Below are 9,027 nucleotides of genomic sequence, written 5' to 3'. Positions count from 1 at the left end.
AGGACTCTTGGCCTGAAGATATCTGCGTGCTTCAGCCTCCCAAAGTGCTGGGATTACAGGGCTGAGCGACTGTGCCCAGACAGCATAGTTTACCTTTTAAAGCAAAAGTTTCATCTTGTTTAAGAATACCTCAAGCCTGTAGTTAATGACACTTTTCCTATACCTTACATAAGTCTTTACCAGGCCATGACAAGATTCTATCAATCTATCATTTTTCAGATGATGTAATATACATTCGATTGTAACAATGGATCCTGTGTCAATTGTTACAACTCCTTTATTACAAAATGAGTTCCCTGGTGGATGATTATGTTGCATGGAATCCTATGTTGGTAATTCAGACACTGTATAAGCTCTTAGATAGTGGTGGCAGCAAAGGCATAATGGACTAAAGAGCAGATTAATATTTGGAATATTAGTCCATTTCAATAAGAACAAGCCAATGGTTCCTTCCAGGATGGAGGAGGTTTGATATAACTGACTTGCCAACAAGGGGCTGGCTGGTCTCCTTAAGGAATAGCACCATACTATGGGTTTAGTAACTGCACTAACAAGTAGGGTACTCAGCTATATTTCCACCTGACTGGTCTCATTGAAAGGCCCATGGATAGTCTATTTCTAGCACCATAGCTGCGGTACTCATGAGCTTATTGAGCAAGTAGGGAGTATGGGTGGGTGTGAAGGCAGAGTCTTGCTAATATTCACTGTCAAGTGATTCTCTCCAACTGGTGGCTGAGACCCTCTTCTACCATAGCTTCTCTGATAGTCACTGACCTGAGACACAAAGACTTTTGTGCCTATTTCCAGATGTTCATACTCATGCTTCTGCCTCAGATTTTCTTGTCTTTAATCTTCCAATATTGCTACTTAGACGTCTCAATTCAACAACTCAAAACACTTATCATGACCCAGGAGTATTACATACACACATGCACACACATATATGTATTTATAAAGAGAGAGAGAAAGAGAATTTTATTTGAGTCTACTTTTTGTAGACATAATGAACAAATACACTGATCTACTTCCTGAGAAAAGTTTTCCTCATTGCTATCATCAAAATATCTATCTATCACAGGTGAAATTGTGTGAAACAGAAGTATGTTTTTATTCTTACAAACATATAGAGATGATGCATCTATGAACCAGGACAGAGTTTTATTCTTCTCTGTCCATTTATTGAAGATCCCTTCCCCATCACCTTATGAAACCTTAAGTGTAAGCTGAAAGAATTTATAATGCAACAACGATAACAACATGATTGGTTTGGGCCAAGTATTTATGTTATATAGTTTTAGCTTCTAGATCTGCATAGGGGCCATATCAAATGTATCATTTCCAACATATGAAAGATGGGTGCTGCTCCTGCCCAACAATGTGACTTGGAAGACCTGACAGTATCAATTTACAATGGACAGCTCCAGTTGCATAGTCACTGATGTCTGAGTCAGCGCCTAGGCTGTAATAGGCCCCAGGAACCAACAGGAGCTTCTTTTCAAGCAACTATAAAAGAAAAAGAAATTACACCCAAACTCGAGAGTGTAGTCTGAAAATTTCTTACTTGGATCTGGCAGAGACTCCACAATGCATCTTTGTCTATGATGAGTACCTCTGGTTTACGTAGATCTACTGGATTATATGGCCTGAGTAGTAAGATAGTTTATACCATAGCCTAAATCTGGCACAAAGCCCATGCTTGCTTTGGGTCCCACCTAAAACTGGAATCCTTTTAAGTCACACAGTAAAAGGGTCAGAGTACTAGTTTTAAGTGTGTTGTGTCTTGTCTCTGAAATCCAAAGCAGTAGACCAAGAGCTGTGTTGTTTTAGTGGTAGGGGATACAGGATATAGTAACATATTCTATTCATGGAGAGGGTATCCTCCAGATCATCGAACTTTTAAAACTTCACTGACATGTCAGGCCCTGAATATTTGAAGGGTTTGTCTTCAACCATCTGTCATGCAATGTGCCTTTATGGGTGGTATGGTTTGACTGTGTCCGCACCCAAATCTCATTTTGAATTGTGATCCCTATGTGTCAGGAGAGGCATTTGGTGGGAGATAATTGGATTATGGGAGCAGTTTCCTCCATGCTATTTTCATGATAGTGAGTGAGTTATCAGAATATCTGATGGTTTAAAACTGTGGCACTTACCCCTTTGCTTTTTCTCTCCCCTGCCATCATGTAAGATGTGCCTTGCTTCCCCTTCATCTTCCATGATGATTGTAAGTGTCCTGAGGCCTTCCCAGTAATGTAGAACTGTGAATAAATTAAACCTCATTTCTTTATAAATTACCCAGTCTCGGGTAGTTCTTGATAGTAGTGTGAACACGGACTAATAGAGTAGACCAGGGTACTTGCTACTCATCGCTCTTCAGGTCCAATGAACATATCCTCTCATTTGCAGTGACATGGATAAACCTGGAGACCACTATGTTAAATGAAATAATCTAGGCACAGAAATACAAATACTGCATATCTCACTCATTTTTAAAAAAATGGAATTGGAGGGCCAGACATGGGGGCTCATGCCTGTAATCTCAGCACTTTGGGAGGCCAAGGCAGGTGGATCATGAGGTCAGGAGATTGAGACCATCCTGGCCAACATGGTGAAACCCTGTCTCTACTGAAAATACAAAAATTAGCTGGGCGTGGTGGTGAGAGCCTGTAGTCCCAGCTACTCAGGAGGCTGAGGCAGGAGAATCGCTTGAACCTGGGAGGTGGAGGTTGCAGTGAGCCGAGATCGTACCACTGCACTCCAGCTTGGGCAACAGAGAGAGATTCTGTCTCAAAAAAAAAAAAAAAAAAAAAAAAAAAAAAAAAAAAAAGGAATTGGAATTTTTAAAGAATTGATCTCATAGAAATAGAGAATAGTGGAATGATGGTTACCAGAGGTTGGGATGATAGGGGAGTGGGGGAGATGATTGTCAGAGTACAGAAAATTACAGTCAGATAAAAGGAATAAATTCAAAAACATATTGCACAACATGATAACTATTGTAGTTAATAATGGTATATTGTATTCTTGAAAAATGATGAGAAAGAATGTTAAGTGTTCTCACCACAAATCAATAATTTTCATTTTCTTCTACTGTGTCTACTCTGCTGATTATCCCATCTAGGCAGTTTAAGCATCAGTGACTTTTTTTTTTTTTTTTTATCATAGAGTTTTTAGAATTTTAATTTGTTTCTTTTTCAGGATATTTTTGTAGATCTTATCTTAGGACTTTTGAATTACTTCTTTGCTTATCAGTTTAGATAAGTGTATTTTACGTTCTCTTGTAGATTGTTGATCTCTTTTACCAAATTTTTGACATTTTTAATTATGCTATTTTCCTGTTAGATGATCCTTTTTATGATGCATTTTTCTCTTGTTTTGTAATGTTTTGTTTAATGTTTTGAACACATATCTAGTGAGGCTTTATTTAATTTCTCATGGCTGTGAGATGCTCTTTTGTATTTTTATTGGTTACCCAGATCCCAGATTAGGACATACAGGCTTCTTTGTCAACTCCTTGTAATGCAGACAATTTTCTCTGTGAGTCTTTCATAGATAAAGTTTATGAAGGGGTAACATTTCAAAATTCCAATCTCAGGGATAAAGTTTATGAAGGGGCATCATTTCCAAATCCCAGTCTCACAAAAGTCCCGGTCCTCACCTTCTGCTATAGTATGAGTATTTAACTCAAAATCTTAGGTTACTAAAGTTGAATTCTTTCCTGCTTCTCCACCCACAATAGCCCTATAGTTGCGTTCCGTTTTGACTTCTCTGGTTTTCACTTGTCTCCGCATTTATGTAACCTAGAGATTCCTTTTCTTTGTTGAGAGCTGAATTTTGTATCTTGAAGAATGTTTATTATCCACATGTTAATTAATGCACATTAATTCTAATTCTTATTTCCACATGTTTTTAAAGAAAGTTTAAAAAGAATTTGATGTTCCATATTTCAGGAAATGTTTATAGATGATTGAAAATTTTACATGTACAAAAACACGAAAATTATAATATAATATAAATCTTTATACACTTATATCCAATATTGAAAATATTGTTTTGTCTATATCCTACTCATTCTTGCCCACATTATTTTGGACATGTTTCAGATATGAAATAATTTCACTCACAAGTATTTCTATATATATATCTGAAATAAAGGAATTTTTCTTTGGTAACACACAATATTCATATCACATTTAAAATTATTCATACCTTATCTTCAAAGATCTCATTATCACATATATGTATGAAACAAACATTTTACAAGGGTATTTTTTAAAGAAACAGAATCATCTGTGCTGTGTAGTTTTATACAGTGTAATTTAACTTATACCTCTGATGTCTCTATTTTCTGTAAGTTGGATCTACAGCCGTGATCTCATTTGTGTTCAATTTTTTTTTTTTTTGCAGTAATACTTCTTAGGTGATGTAATATTCTTTCATCAGGAGACATATGGTGTCTGGTTGCCTCTATTTCTATGATATTAGCAGCTGTTCATGTTTAATGACTAAAGCCATTCATTAAATGGGATTTGCTAAATAGTGATATTCTAAATTTAACATTAATTCTTAACTTAATAGCTGAGATACTTCTATAAAGAGCAACTTTTCCCTTGTGACAGAATGTATATAGGAAAGCAGGATTGAATTTATCACTTAGTTAGTAGTTTGCAGAATAATGTATTTTTTCCCTAGGATTAACCTTCTTAATATTTGATAAACTCATGGTTTTAATCATATATGATGTGTTGTATATATCATGATTGTTGTTGCTATTAGCATCAATGAGAACATCTTCACCAGGAAAAATAGAAATAGAATATCATGTAATTATCTGCTTGTTTTATTTTACATTACAGAATAAAAATTTCAAGTAAAAATACCATCAATATCCTACCATCTACAATATAACTACGAAAGAAGAGTTTTTAAATTCTTTTGTCCTGGCCAGGCACAGTGGCTCATTCTTGTAATCCCAGCACTTTGGGAAGCCAAGGCAGGTGGATCACTTGAGGCCAGGAGTTTGAGACCAGTCTGACCAACATGGCAAAACCCCATCTCTAAATATTAAAAAAATACAAAAATTATTGTATCCCCATGAAAAAATACAAAAATTGTTGTTTCCACATGCAAAAATTCAAAAATTATCTGGGCATGGTGGCATGTGCCTGTAGTTCCAGCTACTCAGGTGGCTGAGGCAGGAGAATCGCTTGAACCCAGGAGGTGGAGGTTTTAGTGAGTGAGCCAAGATCAGGCCACTGCACTCCAGCATGGGTGACAGAGCTAGATGCTGTCTCAAAAAAACAAAGAAAAAAAATTCTTTTCTGCTTATGCTATAATTCAGTACAGATATGCAAATTATCATGTTCTTTTAATTCACTTAGAATAGATCCTTTCTGTATTGATATATCACGAACTATATGCAAATTTAGATTTGTTTGTTTTGTTTTCATTTTGGAGATTTCTTTCTTTTTAAAATGCAATTTTGTTTTATGTTCATAAAAATATTAGAAATTTCAAACTTAAATATCTAAAGCAATATATCTTCAAAGAAGTTCTATACATGCCTCCTGTATTGCCACCTTTTTAAATAGCCATCTTTAAAATTTTATGTATATATATTTATGTCTTCTGATTTATTTTAAAAAATGAGAGTGTACCATATACTTTCCTCAACTCTTTTTCATCTTAATAATATATCTGGGATATTGTATGGCCTAATAACAGAAATATTTATTCTTTATTATAATTGAAAAACATGCCACCATGTGGATTATGTTTATTCAACCATTGTTCATTCAACCAATGCCTTAGAAATAAGAGTTTTTGAGCAGACCGTTTAAAATGAACGTTGTTACACACATAGTAGAGTATTATTTTTATTTCATATTCTGGATGCATTAATTTCTACATTAATTTCTATTAATGTAGTCTAAGTATTTGAGATTAAAATTAGTAACAATAAAATTATCTCTTACAGTAAATATCATTGGATGTTGCATAATCTTATTAATCTCATTCTAATTACTTGAAACACATCTAGAAATTTATATATAGTTTTGTTATATTTCACTTTTTAAAGCTAAGCCCATATTTTTAGGTTAAAAAGAACTTTCAAAATTTTGAGTTTTGTATCTATTAGGTGTGGACAAATTACAAATTTGACAAATACACTTTCTATTATTTCATTAAAGTATTTGGTAAAATTGAAATACATTTCCAAATCAAATATATAACCTGAGAATACTCTAACAGTACTTCTGCCTGAGACACTGACCATCAGTCAGTCATATTAAGGGTAGTTTTCAGTCAGAAATGACTCAGCAGGAACATTACTCTCCCAAATTATAGTATTTCTTTAAATATTCCTCAGAGTAAGTAGACTTTTTAAAAGTATTTAGATTTTTTAAAATCTAAAGTATATACAAAAAATTAAAATTATGCCATGAGTGTAAACAGATTTGAATCTAGAAATAGCAAATGTCTAAGATATTAACAAAATATCGACTGAACAGACCAGGTATTGCCAAACATCTGGAAAACAAGATGCATTAGTTGTAATATCCTAGATTTTTATAGTGCTTTTACATTTACCTAGCACCCCCTTCTCTAATTTACTAGACCCACATAACAACTCTGCAAAGAAAAGGGCAAATCCAACCAACCCCATGGGAAAACTCTAACTGAGAAAGGAACAACTTTCTGTAGTGAATATATTAATACAGTTAGTTAACTGATGGGCAAATTTTACTACTCATCTATTCTAATTTCATGACAAATGTCACAAAAAAACCAGATAAATAAGGGCAAGGCTCTGTGTCATTTTGTGAACCTGTGTAAAGCCAGCCTTTAACTGGCGTCTTAAAGAATTATCTGAGGGAATCTGAAAACTGAAGCCCTGAAAATAGAGTTCATATTAAATTGACTCCAGTATCAGCTACTGTTTTTTTTTTTTTTTAAATAGAGACAGAGTCTCGCTCTGTCACCCAGGCTAGAGTGTAGTGGCATGAACCAACTAATTTTTAATATAATTTTTATTTTTGTGGAGATGGAAAGGTCTCGTTATGTTGTCCAGGCTGGTCTTGAACTCCTAGCCTCGGATAATTCTCTCTCTTTGGCTTCCCAAAGTGCTAAGATTACAGGCATGGGCCACCATACCTGGCCAACTAAGTTTCTTTTTCAGCAGCAATTATAATTGATAAGATGATGAACTATACACACACACACACACACACACACACACGTATTGAACGGGAAAATACTAAACAGTAACATAATTTCAAGTCAAGACTCTTTTTTTTTTTTTTTTTTTTTTTTGAGGCGGAGTCTGGCTTTGTCGCCCAGGCTGGAGTACAGTGGCGCCATCTCTGCTCACTGCAAGCTCCGCCTCCCGAGTTTAGGCCATTCTCCTGCCTCAGCCTCCCAAGTAGCTGGGACTACAGGCGCCCACCACCACGCCCGACTATTTTTTTTTGTATTTTTTAGGAGAGATGAGGTTTCACCGTGTTAGCCAGGATGGTCTCGATCCTCCTGACCTCGTGATCCACCCACCTCGGCCTCCCACAGTGCTGGGATTACAGGCTTGAGCCACCGCGCCCGGCCAAGTCAAGACTCTTAAAACCACTACAGTTAGATACTATGCTGGAATTCAAGAAAACCGTATAAAGAATTTGTAAAAATGAATTTTCTTCCCCATGATCATGAAACAAGCTGAGCTTCTAAAGCTATTTTGATCCTGAGCTATGGTAAATTAAGAGTGTAGAGGTGGAATGTGCCCAATAAATCATCCTACAGAAACGTGAAAGTGTAGAATTCCCCAGGAAAGCAGGCACAGGCAACAAATACTTAGCCTGATGGTGGCCTCTCTTGTATCACCTGGTAATACAGTGAAGACAGAGACCCGTCCAGCTCAAAGAAGTCCAGGATTTTGGTAACTTCAGGATTCCTGCTGGTGTCATGCTGACAGCTGATGTGTCTCAGTCCAGATAAAACAAATAGGTTTCCATAACATTTTATCTGGGTTAACTTCTCTCGGCTATTTCTTCTCACCTTGGCGCCTATTCTTTCTCACCAGAACGACCTAAATGCAATAATAAAACAGGGTGGCTGTTATCAGCAAAGGAGATGAAGTAGGATTTCTTCTCATTCACTCATTATTAGCCATTGAGATGCCCAGGTGTTGGCCAAAAGTTTCTGAAAGCCTCTTCCATTCCGGCTGTCTTGAATCAATAGCTTAAGGGGTGTGCACATCCCCCTCAGTATAAAATCTCAATAGATAAGCACATTGAGTACATCGATCCAACGTTGCAAATATAAAAATTTCAATTTTACTCATAGTCTGATGACAAACCAACAATAAACTATTCCAAGAAAAAGGGAGTATAAAGTAGTGAAAGCCATAGCAGTGATTATGAAAGTCACTTTCTTAGAGAAGTAAGAGCGATATAGAATGAAGGCCAAACTGGCAATATGGGTTTAAAGCATTTTATACCTTTGTTCCTTTAACAGTAAGCCCAGTGTATTTTGCTCAATTCCTGTTTGAGTGATTGATTATTTTAAGCCCCATAAGAAGAAAAAATTAACAATTGACCAGCATGGAAACCTATAAAGAGTTGCTAATATATGCTAATATATGAGTGAAGTGTAAGTATGTAAATAAGCAATATGGGAGATTTAATTGGAATATTCTGTGATTCTCAGGTCTTTATCTATGAAATGGAGATATAATATCCTGAAGGTTTGCTGAGATTGTTATGTTATAAATAATACCTAGGGTTCAACTGATATTAAATACATAATTACTATTATGATTTGTAAATTGTAGTAGTAACTATTTGTTTAATATCAGTTGAGAATTCAGATAAATTTATGTAGAAAAGGAAGAGTGATGGTAAAGCAGATGTCCATGTGACTCCAGAGCTATTAAACTAAAACACAAATGTGATATATAAAGTAATTAAAAAGAGTGTTTACGTTTGTTAGATTTTCTTTCTCTTGCTCCAATTACAGCTTTTTCTTATCCATTGATAA

The 9,027-nt window shown here is 35.5% G+C and overlaps 1 long non-coding RNA gene across 4 annotated transcripts in view; it reads right to left on the bottom strand.

The window, feature by feature from the left end:
- Positions 1 to 4,011: 4,011 nt before the first annotated feature.
- LOC105477567 (uncharacterized) overlaps positions 4,012 to 9,027 on the bottom strand; it is a 577,843-nt gene continuing 572,827 nt past the window's right edge. For 3 of the 4 annotated variants that reach the window (XR_011620369.1, XR_011620370.1, XR_011620371.1), the window contains one exon: positions 4,016 to 8,077. This is a non-coding gene — a long non-coding RNA (uncharacterized lncRNA). Of the gene's footprint in view, positions 8,078 to 9,027 lie in introns of all 4 variants that reach the window. The other variant, XR_011620372.1, reaches the window with a different exon arrangement.

Source organism: Macaca nemestrina, chromosome 2 (genome assembly GCF_043159975.1).
Source record: "Macaca nemestrina isolate mMacNem1 chromosome 2, mMacNem.hap1, whole genome shotgun sequence".
In the NCBI taxonomy this organism is placed as follows: Eukaryota; Metazoa; Chordata; class Mammalia; order Primates; family Cercopithecidae; genus Macaca; species Macaca nemestrina.
Note: the sequence above shows the minus strand (reverse complement) of the source record. Positions and strands in the feature narration are given on the sequence as shown.